Below are 17,031 nucleotides of genomic sequence, written 5' to 3' on the forward strand. Positions count from 1 at the left end.
AACCATAAAGTCCGTTTTCAATGCTCATTCCTCCACATAAAATCCGGAGAAGTAGGAACGATCGCCCGACAATCCAGGCGTGTGTGGGATGTGGAATTGCCCCCAAAATACTGCATGATGGCCACGTACTACTCAAATGCGAATCGTCAGGGCACCTGAGTAATAGCGCAGTGCCGCCCCTGCGCCTATAAGTTCACACTTACCGCGGTCATTATCTCCTCCTTCCACCCTCGCACGAACCCTAGCGCCACCGCTAGCTCTCGACGACGCCGGAGACGAAGCGCTTCGCTACCGCAACCTCTCCAACGCCGTCCTCACGCCGACCGCGGACATCGTCCTCTCCGCCGTCGCCGTAGGTGTTTTCCGTCGCCAAGTTAGGGCATGGAGGACTGAACTGCTCGGCATCAACTCCTTTCCGTCTAGCAGTTCCAAGTGTGGTAAATAAAACTTCTTTTTACTGCCTCTTTTGATCTCATGGTTCTGTCACTTTCTACCATAAGAAGTTTCTCTTCACATAAGATAGATCTCTCAATCTGCATCTCATAACATGCCTAGTATATTCACTTGTGCTTCATGAAGTAGTTAGATTCCTCACTTGTACTGATCTGTGGGTTCGTACAAATCTGGAACCAACTTCTTATCTATGAGTGAATGTCTTCGCACGATGAGGTCAATGTCTTCTAAACTGATTAATCTTCAAAAACTTCTGAGAATGCATATGACCTCTTCCCCTTCCCTCGCACCTTAATGCTGTCACAGGTACATGTCCGTGGGAGAATCCTTCGGTTCTCATAGTCTGCATTCATTTGCAGAATTCCTACAGCATCACATAAACTCTCCTGAAGCCAGTTCCTGTTGGTCCAGCAAAAGAAAGCCTTTGAAGCCTTTGAAAGCTTTGAAGCCTTTCAAGTTAAAGTTTATGGCTTCAGAAGCAGCAGCAAGGAAGGGGGGCAGACAGAGACGTGAAGGAACTTCCAAAGATCTGCCTGAAGACCTGGCAGAAATGTACAAAACAGATCCTGAAGAGAACTATGGGCAGCGCAAGACTCGAATCCAATGGATTCGACGCTATTGGGCAGAACAATGGTTCAAATACCGCTTCGTCACCGAGGAGTATGCTGAGAAAAGTGCCATCAGGAGACCATGGGGGGACATCCGTTTCAAGAATCTCATACCCAGGACCAGAGATGAAGCCATTGCTCAAGGCTTCTACCCATGCATGGTCCGAGGACCACAGCCTGATGATGTGCATCCGTCGTCACTCCTCTGGTGTCGTGACGACAATCTGTTCAAGCGCAACTACCAGTTTGCCCAACAATCAGCAAAGCTGAACAAGAAGAAATTTGGGTTAGACTTCAACCCTGGTCCCTCCACACCAAGGGCGGATGGCACACGCTATGCAGAACCCAATATCATCGGTCCGTATGCCAATCTTGAGGGCCTCATCACCCGCATCTTAGTCCAAGGGACTGCCGTGAATGACCCTCCAGCTGACTCTGAGTCTGATGAAGCTCCTGCTGTGCCGAAGCCAAAGCAGTCAAAGAAGCAAAAAGCTTCAAAGCCAGCCCCTGCCTCAAAAATCTCAAGGGCGAAGCCATTGAAAACTGCACCTCCTGAAGTCAATGTGCAGTCTGAAGATGTATCCCGCGTCTCCAAGCCACAGAAAGAAAAGGATCCCCGGCAACAAACTGGCAAAGAGCTCACTGCTGCTGCCATTCTGCGCAGCGAAGCCATTGATCTATCTAGCGATGAAGATCTTGGAGATGACGCTCTAGAGCAGCTTATCAAAAGCAAAGAAGAAGCTGAAATCTTCAGCAATTTGCCTCTCTTTGATGTCGCCATCATCCACAACTTCATCGACGAATGGTTTGCCTCCCCAGACATAAGCTTCGAAGATCTGCAGCTGCCTGTCGGCCTAAGCGTCGCCTTCCAAGTAGCAATTGCTTCAGAACTTGCCATTGCTCAGCGCATAGTTGAGCTGAAGCAGAAAATTGATCATGAAAAGGCTCAGTTCAAGAAACAGATGGCCAGGCTCAGCGAGCAGGAAGTGAAGAGCTTCAAAACCATGTTGCATGAGCTCAAGGAAAATTTCCTGAAGAAGCGTGCTGAAGCTCAGGGCTCGCGTGAGCGGATGAAGTCACTGGCAGAACGATGTGTGCAGGCCTACAATGAGGCCGAGAAGCGCAAGGCACTTGGGCGTCCTGGCATCGACCCCAAGATGGCCGCGAAGAAGAAGAAGCAGCCTGCTGTGAATGAACCAGAGGCACCAAGACAAGAAGCTATTCCGATTGTCTTCCCAACCGCCACGACTGGCTCGAAGCCAAAGAGCCGGTCAACCGCCTCAGAGCTTAAGAAGACACGGAATGCAGAGGCTGAAGCTAGGAAGAGGAAACACTCTGAAGCCTCTCCTTCTGACCCCACCAAGAAGAAGCGCAAGATCAAGAAAGCTCGGGCTGCTCCCACAGAGCCCTTGATGGTTGAACCCCTCTCTGTCATTCACCCCAACGCAGAAAGACGACTGACAGTTCATGAGCCTGCTCCCACAGAGGCTCCTGAAGCTGAAGATATTCCAGCAGCCGACCCCATAGCTGCTGAAGACATTGGTCACCAAGACAATGTACAAGATGATGCAGCCCTTCCTCAGCTTGAAACATGCGAACTCATCAGCATTGGTCGTCCTCTGACACCAATGGCACAAGATGAGTCATGGGCGGATCGCCCTCAGGAGGAAGAAGACTTTGAGGCCCAGCCCACTCCGACCCCACAAGCGTCGTCTGCGTTCCGTAGGATTCGCAAAGGTCCAAGGCCTCAAGTCCATACTGAAGAAATTCCGGCTGCATCAGCCGAAGCCAATGAAGAAGCACCACCAGAACCCACTTCCCCGCTAGATCAAGATGCAGTTCTCCAGGAGAACGTGCCTGAGGTTGTCCCTCCAACTACACAAGCGGAGGAAGAAAATGTTGAGGCTGCCAGCACAAACACTGAAGCCAATGAGGAGCCCGCCCCACCAAATGCTTCAGCAGACAGCGAAGCTACTGAGCCAGACATTTATGTTCCTGAGTCTGCTGCAGGTCCTCAATTTGATTATCATGTTGAGCACAGGCCTCATGTCCAGAAGCCAGTCCCAAGGCTTCCAAGGTTCCCAGGTCCTGCATCAGCACCTGGCTCCTTTGACATAAATAGCTTCAAGGCAGACAATACATTTTTCAACAGCTCCAAGAACCCCTATTCAAGGGAAAGGATTGTATCAGATAGGTTCTGGAGCTATCCTCAGTGCAGCTACTACTCAAGCATCCTATACAACCAAGGTCGCATCTTCCCGCACAAGCGCCTTGAGGTTGAAGCCATTGCTGGTCTGCCCTGTCTTGAGGAAGCTTTGGATTGCTTTAGGCAAGTGGGTCTGCTGCCGTTTGTGACTGATGAAGAGCACTGGAATGAAGAGCTTCTGCTTCAGTTCTATGCCACCCTCCACATTAAAGGATACAACAGAGATCCGAAGACTTGGGTACTGGAGTGGATGACCGGAAATGTCCATCATGAAGCCAATGCATTTGATATCATTGAGCTCACCGGCCTGCCCACTCCTGGCGAATACTACGAGGAAGGCTGTCAACTACATGCTGAAGCTATTGAGAGCATATTCCAGAGGCCTGAACCAAATATGAGTCAGATGCTCTCAATGATGAAGCCATTGCCCCACAATGCTCCTTATCCAATAGAGTTCTTCGTTGGAGACTTTGAGTTCCTGCCCAGGACCATATATCACATCATCCGGCGGACTCTCTGGCCTATTAAAGGGCACTCTCCAAATGCCAAGGTCGAAGGTGCAATGAAGACTATGATATTCTGTATCCTTCATGGCAAATGGTTCAACGCACAGGATTTCTTCATACGCCAACTTGCAGTGTCAGGCTCAGATTTATTTGGTTTAAAGTTCTTGCTCCTTGGGTGATGAGGCTGATCAAACTGCACTCTGCGACCTCATATCAGCCCTCAGCCCGTAATCATCGGATCTTCTTGCCATATGTGGATACCTCAGTTGAAGCTATATATCCAAAGCCTGCCAAGCAACCGTTGAGTCTTCAGAATGCAGAACACCAGAGCTTCACTCAGAACGATGAAGGTGTTGAAGCCATCTCCAGGGTGTATCCTCTGGCTGGCACTACACGTGCGCCACACCCTGCTTCAACTGAAGCCACTGATAGTGCAACTGCTTCAAGACCCAAGAAGCGCACTCGTGTTCTCACTGACCGAGAGCTTCTTGTGGCCCTTCATCAAAAACAAGATAGGCATCACGACTGGCTAAAGCGTCAGATGAAAAGCCTCTTGGTGGATGTTAATCGTCTTCGAAACCTTGCCACCAAGAATGCCTTCGTTACACATGAAACCTGCCGTCGTACATGGAAAGGGCTCTCAATGATATGTACTGAAGCTGAACTTGAAGAGGATGGCTTCACTGAGCACTTCAAGTTTGACACCACACCTCCTAGAAGGGCTGTGATGCGCAACACACCATCACTTGAAGACTCTGAGTTTTCTTCATCTGCTGCCACAGTCACTGCCAGAATTATTGATGAAGAAGACGATGCTACATCACCGCCACCTGCTTCAGCACCTCCAAGCTCTTCTGCACCGCCAACCACCTCCAACGACCCTGCTGCTCCTGGAAACGAGTAGACACTCTATGTCTTCAAACCTTTTTGGTCCTTACTGACAAAAGGGGGAGAAGCATATGGGTTGATAGTCTTCAAGCGGGTCCATATGGGCGGGTGCTTTATGTTTTGCTATATTTTGCTTCGTGCTTACAACTCTCGTTTTTGCTTCATTTGGTTCTTTGAGTTGTAACACTAAGACTCGATGGTCGTCTGCTACTTGTTTGCCACCCTGTTTTGCGAAGATAAATTCCGCATGTGCGACGATAAATTCCGCACTTATCCCATTCTGCAGACGTCCATTTTCCATTATGCATGTCATTATCTTCATATACTTTCACATGCATAGTGGATTGTCATCATAAGCTGAAGTGGATCTCCTCAAGTACAACCTGCCATGTGCATTTGCATTCCAAAAGCAAATTAACTTATATGCACATCTTCAGGGGGAGCCCTTGCAACTTATGAAGACAATTCCTTGTCCTTTACAATTTCACAGACTATATTCCTCGTTGAAAACTTCAACTAGTTTGTCATCAATCACCAAAAAGGGGGAGATTGTAAGTGCATCTAGTGCCACCCCTAGTTGGTTTTGGAGTATTGACGACAAACCTAGTTGAGGGACTAATGTGTTTGTGAGAATTGCAGGATAACACAGGTAGAAGTCCCTCATTGATTCGGTTTTATTACCAGAGATGACCCCTAAAAATGTATGAAGACATTGAAGCCTAAGGTGGTATATGAAGATATTCACATTGAAGACTATGACAAAAGAAGACACGTTATGAAGCTTATGGAGCTCGATGACTTAGATCTTTCGTAGTTCTTTTTCTTTTGTGTTGAGTCATAGGAACCACCGTACTGTTAAGTGGGGTCCAGGAGAACCAGTCAGAATGACTGAAGTGATGCCTAAATCAAAAAATCTATGTCTTCGAGTGAAAACAATGAAAGTGAATCTTGTCCAGAGCCGGACAAGTCAGCTTTGCTTGTAGCCTAAGTAAAGTTGCCATGAGAGTTTGAAATCTGACCGTTGAGACACGTGTCAGTTCCTTAGTGACCCAGGGTCATTTCGGACAAATCAGGTTGGGTTGCCAAGTGGCTATAAATAGCCCACCCCCACAACCATAAACGGTTGGCTGCTCAGATTTCAATGCACGGCTTTTGTCGTTTGAGAGCAACCCACCTCGAAGCCTTTGAGAGAAAATTTCTAGTGAGGAGAAAAGCCCTAACCACCCAGAGCCAGAGTAAATTGGGCATCACTTAAGTCTTCTTGTCTGTGTGATCTAAAGACTTATTACACTTGAGGACTGTGAATCCTCCAGACGGTTAGGCGTCGCGTTCAGAGCATCCAAGAGACATTGTGGATTGCCAGTGAACGAAGTTTGTGAAGGTTTGGGAGTCTACCTTGAAGACTTACCAGAGTGATTGGGCGAGGACTAAGTGACCTTAGCTCAAGGAGAATACGGTGAGGACTTGGTGTCCTGAACTGTGTGTTCAGGACTGGGTGTCCGGGACTATGTGTCCTAAGGTTTAAATACCTAGCCGCTCCAACCAGACGTACAGTTGTCACAGCAACTGGAACTGGTCCAACATATCATTGTCTTCAACGAGTCACTGGTTTCATCTTCACTTCCTTTTCTTACTGTTACACATTGTGAAGCCATTGCACGCTTGCTATATCTTTTGTCTTCACAACGTGAATGTATGATTTGTTTGGCTTCACAACTTCTTCCTACCTGATCCTTATTACACTGCAGCTGTTTGTCTTCGCGCTTTCACTCTATTGAATACTTGACCATGGCTTGCCTAGTGTAATCTAACTTCCGCTGCATAGTAATAGGCATAATCTTTGCTGTTTGTCTTCATAACTCCCACGTTTTGAAGACTTTCATAAATATCGCCTATTCACCCCCCCTCTAGTCGATATAACGCACTTTCAGACTCGCACCAGGGACAGCGCCACATCAGCACCACACCGGGCGAAGGATTTCTTCAATTCTTGCACTCGGTCAGGGATCTCGTTCAGTCGAGTCATCAGAGATTCTAGATCATTCTGAAGCGTCGCCCCGGCCAAAGCGTCGAGTTGATTCGAGAGACAACCTCCTTCAGGCGTGCGAGGTAGCTTGTGGCGCTGGCGATACGGGACTCCAGTCGAAGCACGTTCATCGCGGTTTCGTCGCAGACCGGGGAAGCGATAGGGTCCAGACCCATCTCGACCCTTCTAGTTTCTTCGTCAAAGTCTTGACAAAGTTCTGCATCCAAAAGTCAGTTCAATCAACCGAGCAAAATCCGATGGCAAGCATCAACACAGTCAGATTAAAAGAAATACCTCCCAGCACGAGATAAAGCTTCTTGGCGAGGGTCCTCAGATAAGCTTCTGTGTCGTTCCTCTTGCGTATCGTAGACTCCAACTTTTCGTTCAGGACGACCTTATCCTTCTTCAGGTTGGTCACTTCACGGTTAGCTTCATTAAGACAAGGTGTCAGTCTAGTCACCTCTCCTTCAAGCATTCCGACTGAAGCAAGCTTCTTGTCTGTGAGAACAGTTTTGTCTTGGGCTGCTTTTTGTGCGGCGATGAGGTCCGAGTCCTTCTTGTCGAGAGCCAACTTCATTTTCTCTGCAAAAGAAATAATCGAATCAATAAAGAGATCAAAGAGATATATTGAAGTTCAGTCGGCAATCAGTTACCTTCCATACCAGCGGCCTCGTCTTGAGCTTTTTTCAGATTTTGCTGAGCCAATTCCAAGTCTAAGTTGAGTTGCCTCTGCTTCTCTTCGAGTTCGGCAAACTTGGAGATAAGAGTACAAGACTTCTGCAGGAGGCAAGAGACAGATCAATCGATAGGTTCGAAGGCAGTTCATTTTCGAGTGAATAAAACCTAAAGAAGTGGACAACAAGCTGTTCAGACCCCAGTCGACTGCCAGTAGTCGACCGCGGTCTCGGGGACTACACCCAGTGGGTGCACTTGGCGTGCCCCCACTGGTTCTGATCCCACTCGACCGGCCCGCCGGAGTCAAGTGCAAGGAATAAAAAAGAGAGAGAAAGAACAATTGCGCCGTCAATAAAGAAGAACTCAGACCACAGTCGACTGCCAGCAGTCGACCGCGGTCTCGGGGACTACACCCAGTGGGTGCACTTGGCGTGCCCCCACCGTTTCTGATCCCACTCGCCCAGGCCGAGTGGAAGAGTGAAACTACCAAAAACGACAGCAACACCCAGTGGGTGCTCTAATTCAACGCGAACAACAGGAGATTGTGTAGAAGAAGATTTTTCGAGAACAAAAACAGTCGGAAAGTCTACTCACCTGGACGTTGGCCCGAAGGGCGGCACTAGCGTCGTAGGCAGCCTGACTGCTCTCGTGCACTATCTTCACCCGCTCCATCATCATATCAGCCTGTCGGATGGCTTCCGCAGCTGCTTCCGACTGGTTGTCTGGGACGGGGTAGCTGATGAAAAAATGTGTAGACGACCCAGGTGTGGCTACTTGAGGCTCCGTGGTGTGGAGTTGGATAGTTGAAGGAACCACAGGCGCGGTCGACCGCGTGGGATGCCCACTCGGCAAGGGTGCAACGAACGTCACAGTGGCCCTGCCGCATCTTCAGCTTGACAGACGGGAGGCGTTGCAGTTGGTTCTTGCCGAGCCACCCTGCTAGTTGTTGCCTTCTTGCTCTTCCTAGGCTTAGGAGCCACATCTTCGTCGTCGTCCGGAAGGTCAATGATGTTGGGTGGAGCTGCAAGACAGAACATTCGACCCCAAGTGAACCACTCGACCCTAAAAGGATCAAGAATCGAAATCGCAAGAGTTCATACCTGGGTTAGAGGTTACCGCATCCTCCATTTCCTCGTCCCGGTACTGGTATGAAGAGGTCCCTGACGTAGCAGCACTGCAAAGGCCTGCATTCAATCGGTTACACCCAGTTAATCGAATCCACATAAAGGACAAGTCAGATGGTTGCCCGGAGATAGTAGGAACGGTCACTTTGATCCGAGGCAAAGCTTTGGGTGGTTTGGAAGAGATGGCTTTCGGCACTTTCAGCGCTGGAAGCGGCGCGACCTTGGAGTGCTTTGGAGGCTTCTCAGTCGGCGTTGGGGAAGACGTCCGGGGGCGCTTCGAGGATTGCCCGATCGGCGCAGCCACCAAGTCCGGAGCGCGTGCTGGGTCATGGGTGTGCTTGGACCTCCTCTCCCTGCGAGGAGGCGAGTCGACTTCTTCCTCATCGGTCGACTCATCGCTCTCCTCGTCCTCCTCGGCTTCCGAATGCTCCTCGCTGCTCTCGCCCCCACTCCCTTCTTCTTCAGCGCCGGGGTACTGCACTCCGTTGGGCATCGAGTACATTTCAATGAGGGCCTGAAAAGATAACAATAAAAAGACATTCAGTCGACCACAAATGGGACATCACGTGGTGAATCGGAAAGATACTTGATAAAACAGAAATATACCTGCTCTGGCTGGCGCGAGTTGTCGAATGGAATCACCCTCCTGGATCCCCAAGGGTTGTCTTTGTTGCCAGTGATTCCCCTCAACTAGTTCTCCAAGATATCCTCGCTAACCTCCTCCGGGTGGATCCGAGTGGTATCCTCGAGCCCAGAGTACATCCACATCGGATGATCGCGCGCCTGAAGAGGTTGGATGCGTTGACCGAGAAAGACCTCCAGCAGATCCATCCCGGTCACTCCGTCACGGACAAGATGGACAACCCGTTCAACTAGCTCCTTGACCTGCGCCTTCTCTTCTGGAACTATCTTCAAGGGAGCAGGCTTCTCCATTCGAGCCAAGGAAAAAGGAGGAAGTCCAGTCGACTGGCAGGGGTTGGCTGATCCTTGCAATAAACCAAGTCGACTGCTAGCCCCAGACCGAGTCAGGAAGGATCATCGCTGGGAAAGTACTTTTGCTCCTCATCTGGATCCCCAGACCACTGCACATCTGGATCACCCGCGTCCTCTCGTCACTCGATTTGGCCTTTTTGACCGACTGGGAACGGCAAGTGAAGATGTGTTTGAAAAGCCCCCAGTGCGGCCGACAGCCCAAGAAGTTTTCGCACATGGACACGAAAGCGGCCAGATAGACTATGGTGTTCGGAGTGAAATGGTGGAGTTGAGCCCCAAAGAAGTTCAAAAAAACCCGGAAGAAAGGGTGGGGAGGCAGTGAGAATCCGCGATCTACGTGGGTTGCTAGGAGGACACACTCACCCTCTCTGGGCTGCGGCTCGGTTTCGTCCCCCGGGAGCCAGGCCGACTTGTGGGGGATCAATCCCCCCTCCACCAGGTCATCGAGGTCGTCCTGCGTGATTGCCGAGCGGATCCAGTCACCCTGGATCCAGCCCGCCGGCAGGCTGGACCTCGACGAGGATCCGCCCCGGCTGGTCCGCTTGCCCTTCACCTTCGCGGTCGCCTTCTTCGCGTGTTCCAGTGCCGCCGTCTTATCCTTCCCCATGGTGGCGGATCGAGCTCGAGCGGAGGTCCGGCGACGAGGCGAAAGCGAGAGTGGCAGAGAGATCGGGAGAAAGAGAAGAGAGAATGGGAGCGTGCGGAGCAGAGGCCTGGCCCGAGACCTTTTATAAGGCCTTCCACCGAGTGGCTGACTGGTGGACCCAAGCGATCTAAACAAATCCCGCAACAGTCGCGTGCGCAGTATGTGGCAAAAAAGGTGGCGCGGGGATCAAGGAGACTTGCCTAATCCGTCTCGATAACCTCGGTTCCTCCCGTCTGGCGCACTTCCCAAAATTTGAATCCTACGAGATCCGTGGAGACCAGAACAACCTGTCAGATTGAATACAAACACCCTCTACATCATCATTCGGAATTCCACCATGAAAGTTCACTCGACAACAACCAAGAATGGACCAAGGCGATTGAGAAAGGAGTCGACGTTATCTCATCAACTCATTGTTTCAGGACAAGGCATATTCATAGCACAAAGAGTGGGTCGGAAGTGTTCTCAACCCCTTCCTCACTCAAACCCTGATCCATTCGGGGGCTAATGATGAAGCTATGTACCTAGGGTAGGGTCATGGACCTGTCCAGCATACCCTCCCCAAGGACATCTTTACAAAGAATTAGAAGCAGTCGAAGAGAAATCATCATCAACTCGACCGCGGAGATGCGCTCACTCGACCACCTTGAAGACACTCGACCACCAGAAGATGAGGAACCCTCCACTCTGCAACAGTTAGGACTTAAACCATAGCATTATGAGCATTTATGACATTTTACTGTAGACGTTACCAGTAAAGCCTTTCCTTTATGAGCATTGAACCCTAAGTAACGGAGGGGAGCTGGGGTCCTGGCGCACTCTATATAAGCCACCCCCCTCCTCTGGGACAGGGGTTCGCACTTTTTTGTAAACTCACACACACACATATAATACAGTCGACAGCCTCAGGGCACCGAGACGTAGGGATGTTACTTCCTCCGAGAAGGGCCTGAACTCGTGAAACTCGTGTGTACAAATACTCCATAGCTAGGATCTTGCCTCCTCATACCTACCCCCCATTCTATTGTCAGTCTTAGATCCACGACACCGGCCCCTTGTAGATCCCATCTAGGGAGGGGGCGGCAGCCCTAGGGGTGGCTGTTGGAAATATGCCCTAGAGGCAATAATAAAAGCATTATTATTATATTTCCTTGTTCATGATAATTGTCTTTATTCATGCTATAATTGTGTTATCCGGAAATCGTAATACATGTGTGAATAACAGACACCAACATGTCCCTAGTAAGCCTCTAGTTGACTAGCTCGTTGATCAACAGATAGTCATGGTTTCCTGACTATGGACATTGGATGTGATTGATAACGAGATCACATCATTAGGAGAATGATGTGATGGACAAGACCCAATCCTAAACATGGCACAAGATCGTATAGTTCGTTTGCTAGAGTTTTCCAATGTCAAAGTATCTTTTCCTTAGACCATGAGATCGTGTAACTCCCGGATACCGTAGGAGTGCTTTGGGTATACCAAACGTCACAACGTAACTGGGTGACTATAAAGGTAGACTACGGGTTTCTCCGAAAGTGTCTGTTGGGTTGACATGGATCAAGACTGGGATTTGTCACTCCGTATGACGGAGAGGTATCACTGGGCCCACTCGGTAATGCATCATCATGATGAGCTCAAAGTGACCAAGTGTCTGGTCACGGGATCATGCATTATGGTACGAGTAAAGTGACTTGCCGGTAACGAGATTGAACGAGGTATTGGGATACCGGCGATCGAATCTCGGGCAAGTAACATATCAATTGACAAAGGGAATTGCATACGGGGTTGATTGAATCCTCGACATCGTGGTTCATCCGATGAGATCATCGTGGAGCATGTGGGAGCCAACATGGGTATCCAGATCCCGCTGTTGGTTATTGACCTGAGAGTCGTCTCGGTCATGTCTGCTTGTCTCCCAAACCCGTAGGGTCTACACACTTAAGGTTCGGTGACGCTAGGGTTGTGAAGATATGTATATGCAGTAACCAGAATGTTGTTCGGAGTCCCGGATGAGATCCCGGACGTCACGAGGAGTTCCGGAATGGTCCAGAGGTAAAGAATTATATATAGGAAGTGCTGTTTCGGCCATCGGGACAAGTTTCGGGGTCACCGGTATTGTACCGGGACCACCGGAAGGGTCCCGGGGGTCCACCGGGTGGGGCCACCTATCCCGGAGGGCCCCATGGGCTGAAGTGGGAGGGAACCCAGCCCATAGTGGGCTGGGGCGCCAGCCCCTATAGGCCCACGCGCCTAGGGTTTCCACAAGGGAGGAGTCCAACTAGTGGAAGGCACCCCTAGATGCCTTGGGGGGGAGGGAAACATCCCCTTGGCCGCCGCCCCCCTAGTAGATTCCATCTACTAGGGCCGCCGCCCCCCTGGCACCCCTATATATAGTGGGGGAGAGGAGGGACTTGACACACCAGCCCCTGGCGCCTCCCTCTCTCCCCGTTACGTCTCTCCCTCGTAGTATAGGCGAAGCCCTGCTACTGTGACGCCCTGCATCCACCACCACGCCATCATGCTGCTGGATCTTCGTCAACCTCTCCTTTCCCCTTGCTGGATCAAGAAGGAGGAGACGTCTCCCGTCCCGTACGTGTGTTGAACGCGGAGGTGCCGTCCGTTCGGCGCTTGGTCATCGGTGATTTGGATCACGTCGTGTACGACTACATCATCACCGTTCTTTGAACGCTTCCGCACGCGATCTACAAAGTTATGTAGATGCATCCGATGACTCGTTGCTAGATGAACTCCTAGATGGATCTTGGTGAAACGAGTAGGAAATTTTTTGTTTTCTGCAACGTTCCCCAACAGTGGCATCATGAGCTAGGTCTATGCGTAGTTCTTCTTGCGCGAGTAGAACACAATTTGTTGTGGGCGTAGATTTGTCAACTTTCTTGCCGTTACTAGTATTTTCTTGCTTCAGCGGTATTGTGGGATGAAGCGGCCCGGACCAACCTTACACGTACGCTTACGTGAGACCGGTTCCACCGACTAACATGCACTAGTTGCATAAGGTGGCTGGCGGGTGTCTGTCTCTCCCACTTTAGTTGGAGCGGATTCGATGAATAGGGTCCTTATGAAGGGTAAATAGAAGTTGACAAATCACGTTGTGGCTTTAACGTAGGTAAGAAGACGTTCTTGCTAGAACCCTAATTCAGCCACGTAAAACTTGCAACAACAATTAGAGGACGTCTAACTTGTTTTTGCAGCAAGTGGTTTGTGATATGATATGGCCAAAGTTGTGATGAATGATGAATGATCTATATGTGATGTATGAGATGTTCATGCTATTGTAATAGGATTCATGACTTGCATGTCGATGAGTATGACAACCGGCAGGAGCCATAGGAGTTGTCTTTATTCTTTTATATGACCTGCGTGTCATTGAGAAACGCCATGTAAATTACTTTACTTTATTGCTAAACGCGTTAGCCATAGTAGTAGAAGTAATAGTTGGCGAGCAACTTCATGGAGACATGATGATGGAGATCATGATGATGGAGATCATGGTGTCAAGCCGGTGACAAGATGATCATGGAGCCCCAAGATGGAGATCAAAGGAGCTATGTGATATTGGCCATATCATGTCACGTCTATTATTTGATTGCATGTGATGTTTATCATGTTTTTGCATCTTGTTTACTTAGAAAGACGGTAGTAAATAAGATGATCTCTCATAACAATTTCAAGAAGTGTTCTCCCCTAACTGTGCACCGTTGCTAAAGTTCGTCGTTTCTAAGCACGCCGTGATGATCGGGTGTGATGGATCCTTACGTTCACATACAACGGGTGTTAACGAGCCTAGCATGTACAGACATGGCCTCGGAACACATGCAAAACACTTAGGATTAACTTGACGAGCCTAGCATGTACAGACATGGCCTCGGAACACAGAAGACCGAAAGGTCGAGCATGAGTCGTATAGAAGATACGATCAACATGAAGATGTTCACCGACGTTGACTAGTCCGTCTCACATGATGATCGGACACGGTCTAGTTAACCCGGATCATGTAATACTTAGATGACTAGAGGGATGTCTAATCTAAGTGGGAGTTCATTAATAATTTGATTATATGAACTTAATTATCATGAACTTAGTCTAAATATATTTTACACTATGTCTTGTAGATCAAATGGCCCACGTAGTCCTCAACTTCAACGCGTTCCTAGAGAAAACCAAGCTGAAAGACGATGGCAGCAATTATACAGACTGGGTCCGGAACCTGAGGATCATCCTCATAGCTGCCAAGAAAGATTATGTCCTACAAGCACCGCTAGGTGATCCACCCGTCCCACAGAACCAAGATGTTATGAACACTTGGCAGACACGTGTTGACGACTACTCCCTCGTTCAGTGTGGCATGCTTTACAGCTTAGAGCCGGGGCTCCAAAAGCGTTTTGAGAGACATGGAGCATATGAGATGTTCGAAGAGCTGAAAATGGTTTTTCAAGCTCATGCCCGGATCGAGAGATATGAAGTCTCCGATAAGTTCTTCAGCTGTAAGATGGAGGAAAATAGTTCTGTCAGTGAGCACATACTCACTATGTCTGGGTTACATAACCGCTTGTCTCAGCTGGGAGTTAATCTCCCGGATGATGCGGTCATTGACAGAATCCTCCAATCGCTTCCACCTAGCTACAAGAGCTTTGTGATGAACTTCAACATGCAGGGGATGCAAAAGACCATTCCTGAGTTGTTCTCAATGCTGAAATCAGCGGAGGTAGAAGTCAAGAAGGAACATCAAGTGTTGATGGTCAATAAAACCACTAAGTTCAAGAAAGGCAAGGGTAAAAAGAACTCCAAGAAGGATGGCAAGGAAGTTGCCGCGCCCGGCAAGCAAGCTGCCGGGAAGAAGCCAAGGAATGGACCCAAGCCTGAGACAGAGTGCTTTTATTGCAAAGGGAAGGGTCACTGGAAACGGAACTGCCCCAAGTACTTAGCGGACAAGAAGGCCGGCAACACCAAAGGTATATTTGATATACATGTAATTGATGTGTACCTTACCAGTACTCGTAGTGACTCCAGGGTATTTGATACCGGTGCCGTTGCTCATATTTGTAACTCACAGCAGGAGCTGCGGAATAAACGGAGACTGGCGAAGGACGAGGTGACGATGCGCGTCGGGAATGGTTCCAAGTTTGATGTGATCGCCGTCGGCACGCTGCCTCTACATTTACCTACGGGATTAGTTTTAAACCTCAATAACTGTTATTTAGTGCCAGCTTTGAGCATGAACATTGTATCGGGATCTCGTTTAATTCGAGATGGCTACTCATTTAAATCTGAGAATAATGGTTGTTCCATTTATATGAGAGATATGTTTTATGGTCATGCTCCTATGGTGAATGGTTTATTCTTAATGAATCTCGAGCGTATTGCTACACATATTCATAGTGTGAGTACCAAAAGATGTAAAGTTGATAATGATAGTGCCACATACTTGTGGCACTGCCGCCTTGGTCACATAGGTGTCAAACGCATGAAGAAGCTCCATACAGATGGACTTTTGGAGTCTCTTGATTATGAATCATTTGACACGTGCGAACCATGCCTTATGGGTAAAATGACCAAGACTCCGTTCTCAGGAACAATGGAGCGAGCAACCGACTTATTGGAAATCATACATACTGATGTGTGCGGTCCAATGAGTGTTGAGGCTCGCGGTGGCTATCGTTATGTTCTCACCCTCACTGATGACTTGAGTAGATATGGGTATGTCTACTTGATGAAACACAAGTCTGAAACCTTTGAAAAGTTCAAGGAATTTCAGAGTGAGGTTGAAAATCAACGTGACAGGAAAATCAAGTTTCTACGATCAGATCGTGGAGGAGAATACTTGAGTCACGAATTTGGTGCACACTTAAGAAAATGTGGAATAGTTTCACAACTCACGCCGCCTGGAACACCTCAGCGTAACGGTGTGTCCGAACGTCGTAATCGCACTCTATTAGATATGGTGCGGTCTATGATGTCTCTTACCGATTTACCGCTATCTTTTTGGGGCTATGCTTTAGAGACTGCCGCATTCACTTTAAATAGGGCTCCGTCGAAATCCGTTGAGACGACACCGTATGAATTATGGTTTGGGAAGAAACCTAAGCTGTCGTTTCTAAAAGTTTGGGGATGCGATGCTTATGTCAAGAAACTTCAACCTGAGAAGCTCGAACCCAAGTCAGAAAAATGCATCTTCATAGGATACCCTAAAGAAACTATTGGGTATACCTTCTACCTAAGATCCGAAGGCAAGATCTTTGTTGCCAAGAACGGACTCTTTCTGGAGAAAGAGTTTCTCTCGAAAGAAGTAAGTGGAAGGAAAGTAGAGCTTGATGAAGTATTACCTCTTGAACCGGAAAATGGCGCAACTCAAGAAAATGTTCCTGAGGTGTCTGCACCGACTAGAGAGGAAGTTAATGATAATGATCAAGATACTTCTGATCAAGCTCCTACTGAAATTCGAAGGTCCACAAGGACACGTTCCGCACCAAAGTGGTACGGCAACCCTGTCTTGGAAATAATGTTGTTAGACAACGGTGAACCTTCGAACTATGAAGAAGCGATGGCGGGCCCGGATTCCGACAAATGGCTAGAAGCCATGAAATCCGAGATAGGATCCATGTATGAAAACGAAGTATGGACTTTGACTGACTTGCCCGTTGAACGGCGAGCCATAGAAAATAAATGGATCTTTAAGAAGAAGACAGACGCGGATGGTAATGTGACCATCTATAAAGCTCGGCTTGTCGCTAAGGGTTATCGACAAGTTCAAGGGGTTGACTACGATGAGACTTTCTCACCGGTAGCGAAGCTAAAGTCCGTCCGAATCATGTTAGCAATTGCCGCATTCTACGATTATGAGATATGGAAAATGGACGTCAAAACGGCATTCCTTAATGGTT

This window comes from Triticum urartu, chromosome 1A, assembly GCF_056163025.1.
Source record: "Triticum urartu cultivar PI428250 chromosome 1A, HENAU_Tu73, whole genome shotgun sequence".
Classification (NCBI taxonomy): Eukaryota; Viridiplantae; Streptophyta; class Magnoliopsida; order Poales; family Poaceae; genus Triticum; species Triticum urartu.